This window comes from Gigantopelta aegis, chromosome 2 (genome assembly GCF_016097555.1).
Source record: "Gigantopelta aegis isolate Gae_Host chromosome 2, Gae_host_genome, whole genome shotgun sequence".
Taxonomy (NCBI): Eukaryota; Metazoa; Mollusca; class Gastropoda; order Neomphalida; family Peltospiridae; genus Gigantopelta; species Gigantopelta aegis.
Window position 1 is genome coordinate 3,141,963 of NC_054700.1, and position 20,686 is coordinate 3,162,648.

General features: G+C 35.9%; 1 protein-coding gene across 5 annotated transcripts in view; it reads left to right on the forward strand.

The window, feature by feature from the left end:
• LOC121379874 (sodium/potassium/calcium exchanger 2-like) overlaps positions 1-20,686 on the forward strand; it is a 132,227-nt gene that overhangs the window by 14,974 nt on the left and 96,567 nt on the right. The window lies entirely within an intron of this gene.

Consider the following 20,686-nt stretch of genomic DNA (forward strand, 5'->3'; position numbering starts at 1 on the left):
ACAGTACTTTATGTTTTTAAATTTAATATTTCAAGTTTTAAAATCATAAGTTCAAATTAAATGGATGTTAGACTGCTTACCAATCACGTAACACATACACATGCTGTTTTGAAAAGATGTGCCAGTGTGTTAGCGTGTAAATGTAACAGTACACTACATGTATAGCTAAATTTATTTTTATAATATCGGTGGGAGGTTCAACCATTTTATTTCCAGTTATATAAATATAACTGAGGGTGCCAATTAATACATTTTTGTTTCATGCCGTAAATGTTCAAAAGGGGTGGGGTCTGGTGCACCCCCACCTGATCTACCTTCATGGATGGTATACCGGCCTATTTAAATTAAAACCGGCGTTTATATATAAACATTGCCTCGATACAACACAATTTTTTTTTTCACATACAAAAATGTAAAAAAGACTGAACACAGTATACTTATATTCACAGTAACATTCTAACAGTCTTATTCAATCTTATTCAACTTACTGTGCTAGCACAGTAACTATGCTATATGACCCTGAGTCATAACCTCCACTGCAGAATTATCTCCCCTTACCTAGACCATTGTTCTCAATTCTACAGTCCATTGTGGAACCTGATTTCAAAAAATTTAACTTATATTTATTTGTATATTCTCTAAAAGAGTCCACTTTACAAATAACAGCCAATATGTAATGTGTAAAAATATCACTTGATACTCTATAATTGATCATTTCAGCACTACATGTAAATGTACAAGTACACATAAAAAATCTAACTCTCCCTATTGTTACACAGGCATTATAAAAATATGTACAGGATCAAGGCTCCATCACTGGTAAAGTCGGAGACTATAGGCCCAAGGTTGACGTGTCTATACCTTAATTAGGTTTATGTAAATAGCCTTTGGAATTGGAAAACAAAATCAGGTGCAAATTGGACCCCAGAATGAAATAAGTTATAGGCCACTTACTGTTAGGTCTTGGGTCATAGGTGATTAACACTACAGTGTTTTTAAATGCCTACTCAAAAATGTGGTCATCATTGGTGATTAGGCAATAAATAAGTGTGACCCAATCCCTCCTAGAAACTTTGCTCGCCAGTCTACCCCCTGCATAATTTCCTGCACATGCACCTGCTGTATTAATTACTAGTGGTTGGCCATTCAGCAAGTACATAAGACAAAATTGACATTTGTAACATGTCCTCAAGAGTCCCCCGTTTAAAGTTGTGTATCATATGACACACTCTAAAATATGTTGTGACTTGTCAACCATGACCTCCATGTCTGTCACATTGGATTTTCAGTATTTTCCTATAGTAATAAATACGAGATAATTTTTTGTTTTGTTAAGGACACTTCTACAAGACACTTGAATTGTTATGGTTCAATTAAACTATTGGATCAATATCTGGCTATATATATAATAGTATGTATATCTACAAATAGCTCATCATCAGGTTGACCATAACACTTCAGGGGACTTGTAGGAGTGTATGTTGAACATTTTACTGAAAATAAAACACCTGTACTGCACCATGCATGGCCTTGGTTCAAAAATGTATAAACCTGCAATGCAGATGTTATGAACAGTCAACAGAGTTCAGTGACCTAGTTGGAACTCGCTTAATGCTGGTAATCTATATGTATTTCCGATCATTCCCGATGGCGCTGAGATTCAGATAATTTCTAATAACTGTGCAGTTACTGTGTTAATATTCACAAAATATATTTTATTTTTAACAAGGAAAAAATATATCTTGAAAAAAAAAATCCACGGTGAAAAAAAAAATTCCACAGAGTCAAACTCCACGGCGTTGTCGATTGCTGTGGTCATTTGGTATAGAAAAAAAGCAAGCCTTGTCACAGGTCGAAATTTCCACTGGTGTACTTTTTCCATCCAACATGACCACATATGATGGAGTCTTATAATTCTCAATCCTTTTTAAAAATTTCTTCAGTGATTCAATGCAATTAGGTTAGTGATCACTGAAATGTCATTTTAGTGTCCATCCTTAATTCAATTTGTTTGCTATTTATCGTAGTACAGGAACAACACTACCAGTCGCCAAGCTTGCTAATAATACGGCTATTTCAGGGCCGGTTTTCCCATATAATCTGAATGACATAATTCTGATTACACTGATGGTTCCATTACCATGTTTATGTCTTGCATAAGCTCTGTTGTCTACAGTTGCTGAATGGAGAGGATGTCACATACAACATACTGATATGCTATTTGTCTTGTAGAACAGTGCTTCCTGGATGATATGGATAATAACTGATACTCTGGTGCTAATTAATCATAGGACTTGTCACACCCAAGGAAGACTAAATTGTTTTTGCTTAGATTTCCCTATGTATGTGTTTTTCGATTCGGGGCAATGGATGTTGTTAAATATTCAATTCAGTTCTTTGTACCGGTAGTGGTTAGTGAGTGAAGTGAGAATTATGGTCTTAAAGGGACTGCCCCGAGTTTGCTGGCATTGTAAACGTGTTAACCACTAACAGAGTCTTTTGTAATGACCAAAGTTACATATTAAATACATTTTTCTCTTTACAGCATCAGTTTTAAATGTTTTATAAATACATAAGTTCATATATCAATTGGTAAGTATTATCATCATTATGTTTGTGGGTTTTTGTAATTTTTATTATATTTTAGATCAGTTAATGTTGATTAAAATTAGGCAAAAAATCTAAAGAGTTGTGTTTACTTACGGGCTTTTGTGGCCAGCTGTCCAGTATTTATGTCCATTATTCCCAATAATGGTGGATTGTCTGACCCAATTTGTTTTTTTTGTTTTTTTTAAATAGCTACGATTCATATCCCAATATTTGGTGATTTTCTTTGTTGATAAAACGATCAAATTTATTATCAAATTAGCTGTCACAATCAGATATTAATCCCTGCAAATTACCGCGACGTGCCACCATTGTTGTAAAGCGAAAAAACTTTCCGTATTTTCCATTGAAAAATGAAAACTAAAGCAGTCATTGTGTAAAGTAATGTTTACAGGAAACTGTATAATTCATTTCTGGTGAGGGTTGTGTGCAAAATGGCGGGAAATATGAATTGGGGAATTCACTGTGTACAGTATGTCGACTGGTGTGATGTCGGGCAAGATATCTCGCCTGCATTAGTCAAAATGTTGAGGCAACACAACATGATACAAGTGTCTCGTACGAGAGAGAATAGCCATGAGAATGACTGATTGCATAGAAAGCGATGAAATCTTAATGTTTGTCCTAGTCAGTTGGCTATGCTCATGGCTGTTCTTGTATGATACACTCGTATCGTGTGGCATCGGCTTTATGTTTGTAGTAAATCAGACTTGATTTTACTTCTCAATAATTTTGTACATATGAGATAAAAAAAAAAAATCTATACTGTGAAATAAATAGACAGAACCATATACCTGTTGTTTTGCCATGTTATTTATTGTACAAGTTTATGGTATATATCTTGCGCGCAGTAAATGAGTGCAATAAATAACATGGTATAACAACTGGTATGTAGTTCTATGTTTATTACATACCACCTTTCTATATTAACAAAAGTTTAATTAAATATCACAACCTACTTTGTCTGGAAAGTTGGTTGAATTTTATGGAATTGATGGAACGCTGAGTGTCCTGGCTAGGGACATGACGTCATTCAGTAGTAGGCTACAACACATATGAGATTTTGTATCGATAAAATATATTTTTATTGCATGGTCTGAATTAATACTATAGTAAGATTAAATGGGTATGTAATAAAATCGAGTTTTGAGTTTGTACTACTCATTAGTTTTATCACAAACAGATTATATATACAAACTCTGATATTCCAAACAAGAAAATGTATTTAATATGTTGTCATTTTACTCATTTAAAAGGTTCTGATAGTCGGTAGCATCTTGACAAGTCAATACCAAAACCAGTAGCATGTCAAGTGACTCATTATCTTACATTCTATATGATGTTGATCGCTGAATCCATAAACAAATTTGGAACACTGCATGGTGTTGTCTACAATGCAAAGTTGTCACCATTTTAACTTGTCTATAACATTGCAAGAACGAGACTGAATTCAGAAATACTGGTTTGTCTTGGACTATAATGTCTATTTACAATGATGGAAATAAGCAGAAAATTTCACTAGTCCACCTGACAAATACATCTAGAAATCTACTTGTCCACCTATAATTTCACTTGTCCAAATAAATGATTTGTTTTATTTAAGTGCAAGGACAATGTTCTTGATTCCTCAAAATTAAACTGCATTGAACATTTGTATTTGTCCAACGGATAACCACCGAGGTACATTTTGCTTGTCCCAGCAGATTTTGACTTGTCAGGACAAACAGATAAGTGCTTATTTCGAACGCTGATTTATAGCATATTTTCCCACCTGTTTAGAATAGCTTGATACTAAAACACCAACCGGAATCTGCTCCCCACCATCCCCAATCCAGGATGAAAATATAAGTTATTTGTCCTAGCTATTCTATATAAATAAATATAACAATATAGCTTGTGCCCCTCATCCCCTGTAAGTGGCTGTGACCACCCACTAGATATTGTAACAACCCCCCCCCCCCCCCCCCCCCCCCCCCCCCCCCCCAGACACACACACACTCCAAACATCATTCCCAAGGTCCTTACCAATTGGAATATTTTACATTTCTATTCATTATTTCTTCTGGAACACCCAATCAATCAGTCTTTGCTCTATTGTTTTTTGATAAATGAATCCTACAATAATTTACAGATACAACAGGAACATCATCTACGATTTTATTTGTACTCATTCTTCGGCTGAGGTATTTTAAGTGGGTTTCTTGTTTTCTTCAATTTCTGGTTTCACTGTTAACACTGCAATTGGAGAATGTTTCTATCGATTGAAATGAGAATCACATTTGCTTTGTTTTTTGGTGAGTTAGTTACTCCATTTCACTTTACATTGAAACTCGTCTGCCATCATATAATGTTATATAAAATATGTTTTAAAAATATTTTTGTTAGGATTGCCTGTTATTTCTTTTACGTTCATTGGGGTATGAACAAACAAAAAATCATCCACAAACTGTGTGAATTGGTGAAGAGACTTAATACCGATACATAAATTATCATTAAATAAATTATCACTCCACACCTATTTTTTTCTCTCTTAATTCACAAATGCTTCTTGTTTTATGTATACAAGACCACATTAAGCTTCATTTCATTCACACATTTTTAGCATAAGTAATAAATTGTACAAGAAAACAATTCCGTAACAAGTCTAAAAATAGTGGCCTGCGAAATGCTGAACTAGAAACTGACCTGCTAAAACCATTAAACAAACATTGCAGTTCATTTTTCAACAGACTGATGAGTGTATGCTTATCTCATCTGTTATTTAGCTTCGGATTCTTTTATATTTAATTCCATAAAGGCTCTAAAATACGTCTCTGAGGACCTAATTGTTTACGCTATATCCCAAACCTCCCTTTGTCCCTACCGGGGCGGGACGTAGCCCAGTTGTACAGTGCTCACTCGATGCGCGGTCAGTGTGGGATTGACCCCCATTGGTGGGCCCATTAGACTGTTTCTCGTTCCAGCCAGTGCACCACGACTAGTATATCAAAGGCCATGGGATGATGAATATAAAAAATCCCTTGCTGCTTATTGAAAAGAGCAGCCCATGAAGTGGCGACAGCGGGTTTCTTCTCTCAATATCTGTGTGGTTCTTAACCATATGTCTGATGCCATATAAACGTAAATAAAATGTGTTGAGTGCATCGTTAAATAAAACATTTCCTTTCTTCCTTCCCCTTTTCCCTATGCAGGACATATATATAAAATTTTTTTGGCAGGACATATATCTTTTGGCATGCTATTTTAAAAACATAACTGCAGACCATACTGTACTACTAATTTTGAACACGGCATAAATCTTTCAAATAAATAATTGATCTGCAAAAGAATGCCAGCTAATGTATATATATCTTTTTTACTCCTGGTTAGTCACATAAATATATATAGCTTGACCGGACTTGGTGGCGTCGTGGTTAGGCCATCGGTCTACAGGCTGGGTTCAGATCCCAGTCGAGGCATGGGATTTTTAATCCAGATACCGACTCCAAACCCTGAGTGAGTGCTCCGCAAGGCTCAGTGGGTAGGTGTAAAACCACTTGCACCGACCAGTGATCCATAACTGGTTCAACAAAGGCCATGGTTTGTGCTATCCTGCCTGTGGGAGGCGCAAATAAAAGATCCCTTGCTGCCTGTCGTAAAAGAATAGCCTATGTGGCGACAGAATGACCATATGTTTGACGTCCAATAGCCAATGATAAGATAAAAAATCAATGTGCTCTAGTGGCATCATTAAATAAAACAAACTTTACTTTATATATAGCTTGGTCTAGTGATACAGTTCAGCTGGGTAGTAGTATTTATTTTTATCATTCCACAGGTCTGTAACTGAGTTGTTTTCACCAAGTTTTCTTTAATTTTTTCATTTGATGTCAATTAAACAAAAGCAGTTGACTTATTTTTAAAAGTGTATTTTATTAGTTGGTAGTTGACAATCGTATTCTGAGCACTACGGATATGACAAGGTGTATAACTAACATAGTACATCAAAGTTGTGTGAATGACATCAAGAGCCACTAGCTTGTGGATTGTTCTTTCGCTAGATCAGAATGCATTTCTGTAACGGACAAATCAACCTTCACTATGGGGATTTGAACCACAGACCCTCAGTCAGACCTGTCAACCCTCCTGGATTCAGCAGGAATCTCCTGGTATTTGATCAAATCTCCTGACAACCTGTGCAGGAGACAATTTCTCCTGTTAAATGACATTTTTGTAGGCATAAAAAATTAATATCAATCCCCTTTTGCCAAAATAACATAAGGGAAGTGCCAGACTCTGGCCCAGAGTTGACAGCAATACACACAATGTTAAAATCACATGTCACAGCAAGACAAAGAAAAGACCAATTAGCTATATAAACATATTTATGTCAGTTAATTTTGTATGTTTGTGCAGTAAAATGTTGGTAACAAATGTACACTTAAAAAGATTTTTTTTTTTACAATTAATAAATGTTGTGTTTGATATAAAGTTATCCATGGAAATGGGTATAATTCTGGTATATTTCACACAATGAGGTTTTACTTGATTAATGGAAATACAATGTTTATTGCATCATTATAATGATTTTAAATAAGTACCACACCACTGTTCCTCATTATAGTAAAAACTGAATATTAATTTATAAGATTTATATAAATTTGTCTTGGGTACTTCAATTTGGGTACACTAGCCACAAATGATGATGTAACGTAACCTATAAGTGTAATGCCATAAATGTACTAATTAATTTTTTTAATTTCTTATTAATGTTCTTAACATTTTTGGATAAAAGAGATTTTTTTTTTAAATATTTATTAAATCATAATAATATTTAAACTTTAAAAAGAAATATATACATATTTTTTTTTTAAATTAATTAATTAATTGTTGTTTTTTTTAAAGCCAAGATGTAGTGTTCATATAACTTATTGTAATAATGTTTACAACAACCTTGCGATTTTGGGTTAAATTGTGTGAATTTAAAAAATCTCCTGCTTTTTCAACACACACCTCCTGCTTTCTCTTGACTAAAGGTTGACAGGTCTGCCCTCAATATGTGTCTCAAGCACCTTGCCAAATGAGCTAATAGGGAAATTCCCACTAGCTACTAGCTGCCAGTAGGAACACTTTATACAAACAATAATCTTTGAAGTTTGTTTTTCTTGTGCCATTCATTACCGATTTACATACATGTAAAGCAATGCCTTTATTTTATTTTTTTGACGCATCTATGCACATGTCTAATGCTGTTTATTTTGTTTAATTTAAATTTTTAAATTCTTGGTGGTGAGTGATAAAAAACATATAATGCGTCAAGTAATTATGGTCACATTTTTCGCACGAATAATCTTGCTTGCATTAATTTCATGATTCACAATATCCGGCTGTCTGTCTGAAGAGGTAGTTCTGAGACTGTCATAAGAGGTTTAATGTGCAAAAATATGTGAGCAGGTCTGATGCACTTGTGCGGTCGTAAAAGCACTTTGATGACATCTTGTTATTGTGGTTTCTTTAGCATGTGATATGCATGTAGCTCTCTTGTGTCTCCTGGTTGATGGAGTGGACCATTTTATTCTGAGAAGACACACTGAGAGAGAAATATTGAACTGTTCGAATATATGTATTCAATATTTTGATACTTTTATGTAGATAGGCAATAAAAATTAAAGTTAGAATTTTAAGATTTTTATCTGTATATTTGATAGAAACTGCCGTATAAACAGAAATTTGTGATGACGGCCATTACACATGACCTATACACACACGGTTTGTCAGTCACGAAATTGCCAAATGCATTTTAAAGTTTGCGAATATATGTCATAACTAATTCGCCAGAAAGCTAATTAGAAAACAATGTATCATTTGTATGTGAATAGCTATTTAAACAAAATAATTCTGTTTAGCTAAATATTATGTGAATTTGGCTACAGATATTGCGATAAAATTTGCCAAATTGCTATTTACATTCAACTAAAACCCTATATATACACACATATCTTATTTACACACTCAATCCCACCAGAGAACCTAATTACCTATCAAATGTCAGCTAAATGGGCCTGTAATGTTTCTTAAAAAAAACAAAATAGAGGGCAGACAAAAAAAACTAAACATAATCCGTCATAGAAGCCAACACACATAATCTGTACACATATGTTTAGTATCCACAAAGTTCAACATAACTGACTTAATAATAATCATATGAAGCACAAGTGTATTAACAAGTGTAATGGCATAATTTGGGAAGTGACGACATAACATGACGTTGCTTCCCCAGTCCAAGCTCTGACTGTGTATGTGAAATATGACATAATTTCGTCGTCTCCTTCTAGTTGTGGTTGAAATATTTTGAGACAGTCCTTGTTCTTCATAAAAAAAATAACAATAATAATACAGATAATAAAGAAATTATTACACTCATGTGTTAGCCAATTTGGCTAACATTTTCAAGATAGTTAGGTACTCGTGGGTAGGTGGGTTGGGGGGTTGATTTAGTAATAAGTAGAGATCATTATACGAGCCTGCGTGGCATACTGATATCTGATATTTCGAAACTCGTGTCAGGATTCATCTATTAATTACCCTTGCTCTAGCTTGGGCAATACAAAAATCCTGACACTCGTTGATATGATACACAAACTCGTATAATCTCTATTTATTATGCAATCAACTCTCTTCTCCCCCCCCCCCCCCCCCCCCCCCCCAAGTACCTAACTATCTACAAAATGTTAGCCAAATCGGATCAAACATTTTCTCACAAAATGGCAAAATAGATGGAATAGAAATAATATAAGATGGAGTGTGGTGTTTAAGTCTAATAAAACTATATATTGCCACTTTTAAAAAAAACAACCAAATAACAAATCAACAACAACAAAAAACAATTACACACACACACACACACACACACACACACACACACACACATTAGATTTGTTATCTTTTTACTATCTAGAACATACATGTATATCATACCGGTAATGACCAAATGTTTGACATCCAATATCTGATTAATTAATTGATGTCTACCGGTTAAACAGATTAACAAGGTCACGTTTGTCTCAGGTGAGAAGCTCTAGTATGTTACACATGATTCTAAAAATATGAACTGACCACTCTTCACCATATCAGGTGATGGTCCTTCAGTCTGCAAGATGACATTTAGATTGAGTTAAGTGCATTTCTAGCCCTTGTTTCGGATAATATTACCAAGTAATTGCATTAGAGGTTGTGGCATTGTCATTAAGTATTTGCCTGTATCACTTTAATCGCAAAAAACGGCTTGCACCAGAAATCAATGATACTTGTATACCGTGGCTTGCTCGCAAATCATGCTTTCTAATGGCTATCGTAAACACGACAATAGTTCTCGGATGACACTTTTTATTACTTTTCGACCACAGCTAAAATCATCATTGTAGGTGATTTAAAGTATTTTTTGCTTTATAAACCAGACCCGACTTGCAAACAATAGAAATATTTGCATACATGCTGTTGCTGACAAAAATGAGGCAAACATGATTGCTTTTATTAATTCTGTTTCTTTCTTTCATCTTTTCTTTTCATTTATACTTGGAAGGCTTTCTCTGGTAATCTGATTAAGACACGGAGATTATATCCCGTTGATAGAGTGCTCGCGTGTAAAGTGGTGAGTTATGGGATCACTTCCTTAATTTACTGGATCCACTGGATTCCTTATTTCCCATTCCAACATGTTTAGTATTTCAAAGTCTCTTGGTAAATACTGCCCTGGTTTTTATTAATGCACGCAATGGGTACTAGGTATAAAAAAACTGATTAGCAATTATTTGTTCAGTTTGAGAATTAAGGTTAGGCTTAGGCTTAGATAATGTTTTAGACTGAATAAATGTAACAGTGTACCTTACATTCTTGGATATAATGTTTAGGGGAACATATTTTCAGACAACACTATACATAAGTACTATGCCATTCCCAGACATTCATTTATCAAGGGAATTGGCAATTGGAGACTATATTTCATTATTAAATTTCCAAAATGCAAATTTATAAATAAAATAAATTCAATTATTTTAAGAGCCTTAATGTTATTATATATACATTATGTTTATATTATATATTTGTTTAAAGTCGTAGGACCTAGTTTCAACCCATGAAAATGGACATTAAGATTAGTTAATCTACAAATCAATAACACAAGCTCCGTTTTCAGTCAGACCATTGTTTGTATTTAGAACTGGGCGGTATACCGTATAATATACAGTTCAGTATTGGTATCATGTCCATACCGATTTACTATACCGAGCAAATGTCAAAATACTGAAATTTCAGTATTGAAAAATGTTATCCACCATTTAGTAAAGCACTAACAATATATCTGACTAATGCAAAATGGCTGAAATGAAGAGAGAGATGAGGGCCTTGTGTATGGAATTTAATTTTATTTAGATGAAATTAGCGGGTGAGACTTAACTCGGACATGCATTTAAAGCCTAGTAGAGCGAAAGTACTGCTCGATATCGGTATTGGTATTGTTTCAATACCGAATACTATACCCATGGCAAGGTGAATTAATCACCCCAAAAATACCGACACCAAACCTGAAATTAAAATAGGGCAGGGTCTAGTTCAGGTGATAGAGTGCTCGCTTGAGGTGAATCACGTCGGTGGATCTGTTCTCAGAGTGGATTTTTACACATCCTAACCAGGTCACCATGACTGATCTATCAAAGGCCGTGGTATAGACTATCCTGTCTCTGGGAAAGTGCATATAAAAGATCCCTTAATGCTACTAATGGAAAACTCTAGTTGGTTTTCTTTCTAATACAGTATGTCAGAATCACCAAATGTTTGACATCCAATAGCCAATGATTAATAAATCAATGTGCTCTCCTGGTGAAGAAATGTACAAACTGAGTATTATAGGATTAAAAAGAAAGTTTTTAAAAAAGGATATAAAATTGTTTGGTTTTGTTTGTGGGCATTATATCTAGGTAATGGTAAGGGAACGTGGCAACAGTGCATATTGCATTACTGGGGACATCTTTGCATTAACAGGAAATTAATATTACAGGTACACCCACAGTGGCGAAATGTGTTTATTTCATTGCCAGCACAATGAATCCTTATTAATTTGTTATTTTCACCAAGGAAACTGCACAACCTTATTTACTCATATATTGCAACGTCAATACTGATTAAGAAACATAGCCGAACTTGTTATTTTGCCAAGTGATTAACAGTAAATATAAACATGAGAGAAAATCGCAGGTTGTTTCTAATAGTCTTATTTATGCATTACTGAGCATGACCGGCCTCAGTGGTCTAGTCGTTAAGACATCGGCTGTTGGATGTCAAACATTTGGTAATTCTGACACGTAGTCATCAAAAGAAACCTGCTACATATTTCCATGAGCAGCAAGGGATCTTTTAAATGCACTTTTCCACAGACGTGCTTTCCTGTGTCTAGTGATGTCGTTGAACAAAATAAACTTTCTTTGGACAGCTCTAGGTGTGTACCCAAGACAGTATGCTTGAACCTTAATTGGATATAAGCACGGAAATAACTATACATACCAGGACAGTACATACCATGGCCTTTGATGTAAGAGTCGTGTGGCACTGTAACCTGAGTTGACAGAGGGCGATCGATTCTGTGATCTGTCGCACCTCACATTAGAACTGTACCACTAAGCTATACATCCTGCCCGTTGTTAAACAGAATGTATATATGTAGCTGAATAAAATCCATCCTTGATACTGTCACAGCTTCTGTTCCATTGCAATGTAATTACATTTTCATGCAATGTCATGCTCAACAAAGGCTTGACTGATTAATCTTTTTTTTTCTGACTTCTGGTATACAATTTAATTTTATTGTTTGAAACCAGCTTTTGCTATATACCTATCTACAAAGCATTTAAAGTATATTGTCTATCTGTTGGTGATTAATACTAATTACTTAATGGTTTTAGTTTGTGTTGCCATGATAACCAAAGATTCTTTTCTGCGCTTTAACTACAGTACTGGTAGGCAAATCAATACTTTCAGCAAGAAAAGAAATGGATGACTTTCTAAAGGCATCCAATCTGATTTCAGTGTGTGTCTGTATTTAACAGAATGTTGGTGAACCATAAAAAAAAACCTCTCTTTGACTCGACCCATCATTAAAAGTAGATATATATAGGTTTATATATATATATATACTACTCAAAAGAATTTAAGGGTCAAAAATTTATAACCAAATAAGTTTCAGAGTGTATTAGATTGATGATGTAAACTACACCAAAAATTTAATTTATTGTTCCATATTTACAAAAAACCACAAATAAACGTCACTGTATACAAGAAAGTCACATGACATGCTGTCAAAGTTGAAGGTTGTCAAACATGGATTTTACACATTAGAACATTCGTTTAATAGTGTGTGAATCCACCCCTGGCGCGAATACACTCGACACATCGTTGCCTCATGCTGTTGATCAGACGTCTGAAGAACTCTTGGGGAATGGCCTGCCACTCTGCCATAAGAAGTTGACCCAGATCATGAAGGTTGGCCGGAGGGGCATGGTTATCCCGAACTCTCCTGCCTAATTCGTCCCAGGCGTTCTCTATTGGGGCCAAGTCAGGCGAATATGCTGGCCAATCCATCCTGGCGATACCTTGTTGTCTGAGAAAGTCCGTTACCACCCTGGCGCGGTGGGGTCTGGCATTGTCATCCTGCAGAACTACCCCGCCGCCAATCTGCTGAAGGCCTGGGAGAACCAACGGCCGGATAATCTCATTCAGATAGCGGATTCCATTCAGATTGCCATCCACCACATAGATGGGGGGTCCTGTGGTGGATAGAGATGCCGCCCCACGCCATGACGCTGCCACCACCGAACCGGTGACGTTGTCTAACGTTAACGTCAGCGAAGCGCTCCCCAGGACGTCTGTAGACACGAACCCGACCGTCGTTGAACTGGAGACTAAACCTGGACTCATCAGTGAACATCACTCGACCCCACTGAACACGTTGCCACCGCAGATGAAGCGTGCACCAGTGACGTCTGGCCGTTCTGTGACGTGGTAGGAGTGGTGGTCGAACAGCCTGGCGACGGCAGCGTAGATTATTGGCTTTCAGACGATTGCGTATGGTTTGATCAGACACTCGAGTTCTAGTCGCAGTCCGCAGATTGTCAGTAATCGGCGTGTAGTGGTTGTGCATTGACGTAGAGCCATATTGGTGATATAGCGGTCCTCTCTATTTGTAGTGCTTCGGGGTCTTCCCGAACGTGGACGATTTCGAACAGAATTCGTTGCTTGGTACCGTTGCCACAGTCGGCCAACGACACTCTGACTTACACCAAGTCTCAGAGCAACATTTCTTTGCGTATTGCCATCCTGAAGCCAAGCAATAGCCCTTCCTTGATCTTTGATAGTCAGTTGACGTCGTACCATTGTCGAATTTGGAGTGTGCACCGTACACTAACGCAAGCTCCAATTATATGGAAATTCAGCATTGGGAACATGGAATACACATGCAAAGCGTGAAAATTAAGCGCTTTGTGAAAAAGCAAGTTATGGGCACTTAGCAGACCTTTCGCTTTCGCCCTAATTTACGTGCAAATGTAAGCATGTTTTCGCCATTAGAACTAGTCGACAGTGTCAATGACAGTGGATTTTAATTCATTTATGGGTTGCTTAGACCCACTTTCGTCAAAATGGAACAATACCATGCGTGACATTATGGTCTAGCTAATATAATTGACATTCAGAAAATAATGTCGAAAATATCGTCTGACCCTTAAATTCTTTTGAGTAGTATGCAGTTGAATTCCGTTGGCTCAAACCCTGTCGGTGCTTGAGAAAGTGTTCGACCTGTCAGGTAGTTCGACCTAACCATTTGGTTTACATACAGTAAGTGTGATTTGGGACTTTGTTTTAGGTTCGAGTGTTGCGGTGTATGCGACCCTTCCGAGTTCAACCCAACGAGATTCTACTGTATATACATGTATATATATACAGTCAAACCTGTATATAACGGCCACCCAAGGGACATGACAAATGTGGCCATTATAGACAGGTGACCCTTATATACAGGTTCAAAATTAGAAACCATATATTAAAACATATCACAACTGTCTCATATTTAAACTATTCCCACACTAGCTTGTTTATGTCATCATTGCCTGTTGCTTTCTTCTGCCTTTTTCTTTCGGCTGAAACATTATTGTCAAAATCGGCCAGAACACCAGCTTTCCTTTTTAAAATAGAATTAATTCGAGAACGTCCTACACCAATGATTGGCGAACTTTCGCGCACTTAAATTGCCTTTCTCAGATTTGTTAATAACGTCGATTCTCTGTTCTAACGTTAAAGCAGTACGATTTTTCGGTGTCATTTTGCCTGCAAACATATTCGTTGATACATTTCGACCGGCCTCGGTGGCGCAGTGGCTAAGCCATCGGGCTACAGGCTGGTAGGTACAGGGTTCGCAGTCCGGTACTGGCTCCAACCCAGAGCGAGTTCTTAAGGGTTCAATGGGTAGGTGTAAGGCCACTACACCCTCTTCTCTCTCACTAACCACTAACAAACTAACAACTAACCCACTGTCCTGGACAAGCAGCCCAGATAGATGAGGTGTATGCCCAGGACAGCGTGCTTGAACCTTAATTGGATATAAGCACGAAAATAAGTTGAAATCAATCAATGATACATTTCGCAAACATTTACATTGACTTGCAGAAGATATTTTGTTTAATTAAAGGTTATTACCCATGTGGCATGTATAACTCATTTGTTTGTTTCATGTCACCGCTGATCCTTCAGTGGAGTATGACCGTTGATTACAGCTGAATAAGATCATGAGTCATTATATAATCCAAACACGGGGCATCTTTAATGACCACCACCTTCAGCAGTTCATGTTTATTTACCAATCATGTCTGGCTAGAAACAATCAGACACTTAACATAACACCTCATTTCAAATTGTTTTGTTTCTCGAGACCCAATAGAGTGACCATACATACAGACGACATTATGTACAGCCAATGGGAAGTCGTCTACTGTTCAGTGAGGATGCTGAGAACCAATCGAATTACACCACCAGTAACTGCGTGTCATGGAAGTTATTGAGTGCCCGTTTGTTTTTCAATTACGATCAGAGAATTACAATGGAACTTTACTTTGACAGAAAATAAACCCAAAGCTACAGACATGGCCATATAAACACATTTAATTTATAATTTTTAAGATGATTGAAAAAGTAAAGACATAACCAGGGACAAAAAATATACTAAAAAACGTCTTCACGACGATCATCTTGTGACCGTTATAGCAGGTTCAACCTGTGATTTTATGTGAAAAATAGTGACCGCTGGCTGTTATGGACAGGTGACCCGTTATGTACAGGTCAGATAAGGAAGGAAATGCATTGGGGGGATTTATAGTGGCCGTTATAGGCAGGTGACCATTATGTACAGGTGACCGTAGACCAGGTTCGACTCTATATATATATATATATATACACATGTATATATATTTTTTTTTTTTTTTTTTTTATTATTATTATTTTATTTTTTTATAGCTATTGATACTTCTTTTATTGTTTTATGGAAAGAAATGGGTACATTTTAAATTCTGACTAATTGATGTCTATTTTTATTTTGATGCATTTTCTAGAAAATGAGAAAGGAACCTTGCTTCTACCTCATGAACTACTACTGAAAGAGCAGCAAGTGGTATTTTATATGCACTATTCCAAAGACAGGACAGTACATATTGTGGCATTCAATGTACCATTTATGGGGTACCGGTTGGGTCAGAAGTATCTAAAACTTACAATCTGGTTTTGGCTGATACTTGGTACGCGTTCTTAATGGGGATGGCCATTTTAGACCGTTATTCAACCCTTACCAGGAGCGGGACATAGCCCGCTTGATGCGCGAATGGTGTGGGATTGATCCCCGACGGTGGGCCCATTGGGCTATTTCTCGTTCCAGCCAGTGCACCACGACTGGTATATAAAAGGCTGTGATATGTGTTATCCTGTCTGTGGGATGGTGCATATAAAAGATACCTTGCTGCTAATCGAAAAGAGTAGCCCATGAAGTGATGGCAGCGGGTTTCCTTTCTCAATATCTGTGTGGTCTTTAACTGTATGTCCGATACCATATAACCCGTAAATAAAATGTGTTGAGTGCGTGATTAAATAAAACATTTCCTTCAACCCTAACTGTAGGGCTAATCTCAGCACCCATCCACCAGGATTAAAATATCTGGATTTGTTTTCCTAACATGAACACACTCATCCCTGCATGTTACGTGACATTGTGTAATAGAATGGATTACATGTATATATATTTGGAAGCACCAGTATTAATTAGGTGCCTAAACTTTAAAAAAAATCTAGTATAAGGTATTTACCATTGAAAGAACCACATTTTGAAGAACATTTATTATTCAGTGGAATGTGTAAGTCTCCAAGTCGTAGACAAGTTGGGTCTCCATAATTAAGAAACACTTGTTCAGACAGAAAACTGAAATTGATTATTCCACATTAACAGTTATGTACATTATTGATCAGCGGCTGTTAATTATGTTGTTATTACATCAGTAACTACCGTGTTGAATTTGTCTAGTCAGTCGGATATTTCTAGCAGGTCAAACTATAACAATGAATTCAGTCATGAAAATATTTTGACTGTGGTTGTCTTGAATTTTGCTGATGGAGGTGGTTGTAAAACAGGTGAGATGCAATAACCAACCATAATGTTGTTTTTCTTTTTGTCAAATGATTATTTATTTATTTAATGACTGTTTAACAACACCCCAGCACAAAAATACACATCAGCTATTGGGTGTCACAAAAGGTAAGATTCTTGTTAAATGAAAGGTGAGATCTTTGATTTATCACGTGCTGCATCAAAACGTAAAACTTTAACCAAGACTTTGATATTAATAGAGTTTTTGAAAAGAAACATGACTCTTTTCAAATTACCATCTAGTATTTCCTGAATACTTTGACTAAAAGAATCTACCATTGAGTGGTTTTTACAAACTTTATTTTTGTCATGTTTGAATGAGTGCATATACCCCCATTAATTTAATTCTGTCATACATGTAATAATTATGTGGTGGAATATGTCATTTGCCATTTGCAGTGTGAAAATTTTCAGACTGCAAATGAAAGGTGAGTATAAGTTATCAAATATCTAGTTATTCTGTACCAGGGTACATACATTTACTATATCTATGGGCGATTCTTTTAACCAAACATATTTTTATGTAGATGTTTTGCAAAAGTCCTGCATTAAATATATGAAACAATATTTTTGTATTATTTAGAAAACATTAGGATTTCTTGACCAATTTCTTCACAAATGTGATCTAATGACAAGTTTTTATTTGTTTAATTTTTACCAAAATATGATAAACATTTACAGATGTCAAACATTGTGTTTAGTGATTATTATCAAATGATAAACACAGCATTTAGATACTAGCTAGCTGTTACACATTTATTTGTAATTAGCTTTTTTGATGTATTTCATTTATTTTTTAAAGGCTCGGCAGAAACCGCTGTGGTCGATGCAGGAAACATATTGTTCAGTATCGCGTCTCATTTCGCTATACAAGTTTCAGAGATTGCTACACAATTTTACAACATTAAACAGTAGTTGCTAATCAATTTTCAACTGACTAGAAATATCGCTAATCGAGATTTTGAAAACAAAATGTTCCCTGTGATGGGTCATTATGTATAAGGGAATGTCCGTGTAACTCTGAAAAATAATGGAGCGTTGAGACAATACTGTGACTTCGCTGGTGTATTTTAATAGATATTATAGTATATAAGGTAGATGACTTGAAACATGATAGTAGTGACCAGGTTTTAGTTAACGCTGTGTTCTTTCCAAAAAAATATTACTTGATCAATTTTTAAAATTTAAAACAGGCACTGCTGAAAGCACCTGAATGATAATTTTCTCATTCATTGCATAACATGATCTGCAGGGATCACAATTCGTTGAAATTCCTGCCAAATATTAAAGTGACAGATCCTAGTTTCAGCCCATTAAAATGCACACTAAGTTTAATTAATCTACAAACCTGTAACACATTTGGATAAAGTTACAATTGAGTGAAACATGAGTCTCTGACTTTGAAATGGTGAAATACCTTCTAAAACTCGATTTAAACTTGACTCCATAACTGTTACTTCTCGGACGCACGTGCGTTTTTAAAAATATGAGAAATTCATTTTGTGATATTAAAAACACTTTAAATGTACGGAAATGGATAATCTAAACAATAAAATCTAAGTAAAGTATAATTTTAGTTATCAAAAACTGCTCTAATAGTAAACAATATGCCTTAGTGTTTAAAAACTAGGGTATGTCCCTTTAAGTCCGGCAGGCTACAAACTCTGCCAGCCCGAATCAAAATCTGCTGGACCAAACCTGATTGATTCAAACTAATGTGTGAATATAAACATAAATTATTGCCGGTCCGCCGGGACAGTAGCAACCCTCCCAGTTGACAAGCAGAAATCAGCCGGGACAGTAGCAACCCTCCCAATTGACCAGCAGAAATCAGTCAGGACAGTAGCAACCTTCCCAGTTGACCAGCAGAAATCAGTCGGGACAGTAGCAACCCTCCCAGTTGACCAGCAGAAATCATTCGGGTCAGCAGTGTTTCGACTCCTGATCTGGCTGTTGTTGTTTGAAACATATTTTATTGTATTTAATACACAAAACGATTGGGCACAAGTTATTCAACTTAAAAGGCCCTCTCCTAATCTGTCTATTGACTACAATTTGTACTTACTTATTTTGCCAACACCATGACTGGTATGTTAACGGCTGTAGTATGTGCTGTCTTGTCTGGGATGGTGCATATAAAGATCTCTTGCTACTATTGGAAAAATATAGCGGGTTTCCTTTCTGACTATATGTCAAAATTGCCAAATGTTTGACATCCAATATAGCTGATGATAATTAATCAGTATGCTCTAGTGTGCCAAAGTAAAATACACATGTTAATGTCAAGAAAAAATTGCCATATCAATTGACTAGGAATCCATATAAATAGTAGACTTGCTGGGCGACATTGCACGAAGCGCAAAAGATAAGCGCATAAGGTAGCATGTACTAAGGTGATCTTCTAGTGTGGCCAAAGTAATGAAAATACTACGTTATTTATTTTAAAAATATATATAATTATGGTAATATTTTTTTTTATGACAACCCTGGGATTTAATTTGTAGTGAAACCCATCACCGAGCTCTGAAGTGTGGAACCTTTCAGAAAAGGCTGAAATCTCCCGTTATATATTGCCTGAACCGCAATCAGATTAAACAAACGCTTCTTCGGCTATTTATGTTTTAGCATTATTATTTCTTTTCTCAAACTTATAAAGGACAAAGTTGATTTTCAGTGTGTTTTTCTCTGAATTAATAATGGTTAATTTCCACAAGATATAAATATTAATTTCCGTTTGGTCAGTGGCAATTTTGTTTCGTGCATGTTTTATGTATTGCTTGCCGGTATATAGTAAATATTTTATGAAGGCATTGAGAATAGAAATAATTTGTTTAGTGTGTCTGTTGCCATTATGAATAAACAAGTTTATATCAGGAACGGAATGCATTTCCGAGATTAGAGCACTTACGGGTCAGGGGTCAATCCCCTCTGTAGATCGAATCACTGGGTTATTTTCAGTTCCATCTGTTTTCTTCACTGATGTATTATAGGTTGTCATGTCTGCTTTTCTGTGTGGAGTGGGGGCTAGGTGGGCTGAGGAGGCTAGGGGGCACCTGATTTAAAATTTTAAATTTTAAAAATTTTAAATTATTATTTGTTTAAATTACAGTACATACATGTACTTTCATATTGTTTTTTTTTCAGCCAAAACTCTGAGGTTGGATTTGTAGTGAAAGTTCTGTTGATTGGTTACATCAATCAAAACAAACCAATGGGGTTTTTTTTTCTCAGCTTTTATCATGCTAATTGGTATGAATAACTTAGTTGATTGTGGTCGGTTTCTTCTAATACTGTCATGCTAAACCAACTTTCATAATTTTCATATCTGATGCTAGCTACTGATAATAACCACTGATTAACCAATTTATT